The sequence below is a fragment of the Malaclemys terrapin genome, chromosome 15 (assembly GCF_027887155.1).
Source record: "Malaclemys terrapin pileata isolate rMalTer1 chromosome 15, rMalTer1.hap1, whole genome shotgun sequence".
Classification (NCBI taxonomy): domain Eukaryota; kingdom Metazoa; phylum Chordata; order Testudines; family Emydidae; genus Malaclemys; species Malaclemys terrapin.
The window spans coordinates 12,520,373-12,522,872 of NC_071519.1; the positions used below are offsets into that span (position 1 = coordinate 12,520,373).

The 2,500-nt window shown below is 74.5% G+C and overlaps 1 non-coding gene across 1 annotated transcript; it reads right to left on the bottom strand.

The window, feature by feature from the left end:
• Positions 1-1,386: 1,386 nt before the first annotated feature.
• LOC128823965 (5S ribosomal RNA) lies at positions 1,387-1,505 on the bottom strand. The gene has a single exon (XR_008442196.1). It is a non-coding gene; the product is annotated as a 5S ribosomal RNA (ribosomal RNA).
• Positions 1,506-2,500: the final 995 nt, after the last annotated feature.

The following is a 2,500-nucleotide window of genomic DNA, read 5'->3' on the forward strand; positions in this document are numbered from 1 at the left end:
GCAGGAGCCGGGGGCTGGGGGGGTGGGGTGGGGGGGGCGTTCAGGACAAGCGGTCAAGCCCCGGGGAGCAGCTGTCAAATGTTCCAAGTCCCCACTCGGCCACCAGGTCCACCCCAGTCTAGCAATGGGGTTGACCTGGCTGATGGCCGGTTAGTGTCAAGGTAAACTCACCGTCGTCCACAGGAGGGCAGCTCTCAGGCCGTCCGGCTGCGGCTGACTCTGGGGCGGTGCCCGGTCCCGGCAGCGAGGGGCGGGGGGGGGCGCGGAGCGACACGGAGCTAACCGGCCCCCGGGGCCGGGGGCGCCTCCCGCGACTTTGGGGGCCGCGGGTCGTCAGTGGCGTGCAGGCCGGGCCTCTCCCGGGGGATTCGGGGGGGGGGGGGGGCGGTCCTGCGGGCCGGGCGCAGGGGGCTCGAGCGAGCCCGGGCCGGTCCGCCCCGGGGCCGGGGTCTCCGCCTGCGGCTCGGGGGGGCGCGGGTCGTCGGGGGAGGAAGCCCGGGGGAGCTGCACGCCGGCCTGCCAGGCCAGGCCAGGCCTGGCCTGGGTGGCCGCGGGGGGATTCGGGGCGGTCCCGCGAGCCGGCGGCCGGGCGCAGGGGGTCCGAGCGCGTCCGAGCGAGTCCGTCCCGGCCCCGGGGTCTCCCCCTGCGGCTCTGGGGGGCCGTGGGTCCCCGCTGGCGGAAGCCGCTGGGCGCTGGACACCCGCCGTCCGTCCCGCCTGGCCAGGCCTGGCCTGGGTGGCCGCGGGGCGGGGGATTCGGGGCGGTCCCGCGAGCCGGCGGCCGGGCGCAGGGGGTCCGAGCGCGTCCGAGCGAGTCCGTCCCGGCCCCGGGGTGTCCCCCTGCGGCTCTGGGGGCCGTGGGTCCCCGCTGGAGGAAGCCGCTGGGCGCTGGACACCCGCCGTCCGTCCCGCCTGGCCAGGCCTGGCCTGGGTGGCCGCGGGGGGATTCGGGGCGGTCCCGCGAGCCGGCGCCCGGGCGCAGGGGGTCCGAGCGAGTCCGTCCCGGGCCCGGGGCCTCCCCCTGCGGCTTTGGGGGCCGTGGGTCCCCGCTGGCGGAAGCCGCTGGGCGCTGGACACCCGCCGTCCGTCCCGCCTGGCCAGGCCTGGCCTGGGTGGCCGCGGGGCGGGGGGATTCGGGGCGGTCCTGCGGGCCGGCGGCCGGGAGGGTCCGGGCCAGTCCGCCCCATGCCCGGGGTCTCCCCCAGCGGCTTCGGTGGGTCCTCCGCGGAGGAAGCCGGGTGGGGAGCCGGACCCCAGGCGCCCAGACCCGTGACCTGCGGCCGCGACCTCCGACTCGGCAGGAGCGACGAGGGGCTTTCCGGCCCGTCCCCCCCCTCTCCTTCCTCCCCAGAAAAGGAGAGAGAGCTGGCTCGGACCGGGAAAAGCTGCCTACGGCACCTGGGATTCCCAGGCGGTCACCCATCCAAGTACTAGCCAGGCCCGGGACGGTTTACCTTCCGAGATCGGACGGGATCGGGGGCGTTCGGTCCGGTATGGCCGTAGGCACCCGGCCCCCGCGCCTCCTCGCCCGCTTTCCCCTGCCGACGCCCGGGCCTGCCGCACGGTGAGCCCCGGTCGGACTGCCCCCCTGCGGCAGGGCCCCCGTCTCTCGCGGGCCCGGTCCTTTTTTCCTTCTCGAGCTCCGGGGCCCGGGCTGGCCGCCAGAGCCCCTCCGCCCGCCCGCCCTCCCCGGCGTCGGGGAAAATATTGTCCCGGACATCCAGTGCGCCCTGATCCTGTCAGCCGGGGGGGGGGGTGGGTGGGTGGGGGGCAGTCCCTCGCTGCGGCCGGGGAGGGTGAGCCCAGGGCGGCTTGCCTGCCGTCCGAGTCCCCTCTCGGCCACCAGGTCAACCCCGAGCCGAAAGGGCTGAAAATTTTTCAGAGTCCCCTCCCGGGCACCAGGTCAACCCGTGGAATCGAACGGGTTCGCCTGCTGGCCGGTTCGCTTCCCGGCCACCAGGTCAACCCGTAGGTTTGAACGGGCACGCCTGGTGGCCGCTTTCCCGTCCGGTCACCAGGTCAACCCGGATCTCCCTCCTTCCCTGGGCGCCCCCTCCTCGGAGGCGTCAGGTTCCATTTTCTTTTTCCCCCCAGACTTCCAGGGGCCCGATCCAGTCGTCCGGGAGGCAGTCCCTCGCTGCGGCCGGGGTGGGTGAGGCCAGGGCGGCTTGCCTGCCGTCCGAGTCCCCTCTCGGCCACCAGGTCAACCCCGAGCCGAAAGGGCTGAACATTTTTCAGAGTCCCCTCCCGGGCACCAGGTCAACCCGTGGAATCGAACGGGTTCACCTGCTGGCCGGTTCGCTTCCCGGCCACCAGGTCAACCCGTAGGTTGCCGACGGGGCTAGCCAGTGGCCGGTTTGCTTTCCGGCCACCAGGTCAACCCCTAGGTTTGAACGGGCACGCCCGGTGGCCGCTTTCCCGTCCGGTCACCAGGTCGACCCGGATCTCCCTCCTTCCCTGGGCGCCCCCTCCTCGGAGGCGTCAGGTTCCATTCTTTTTT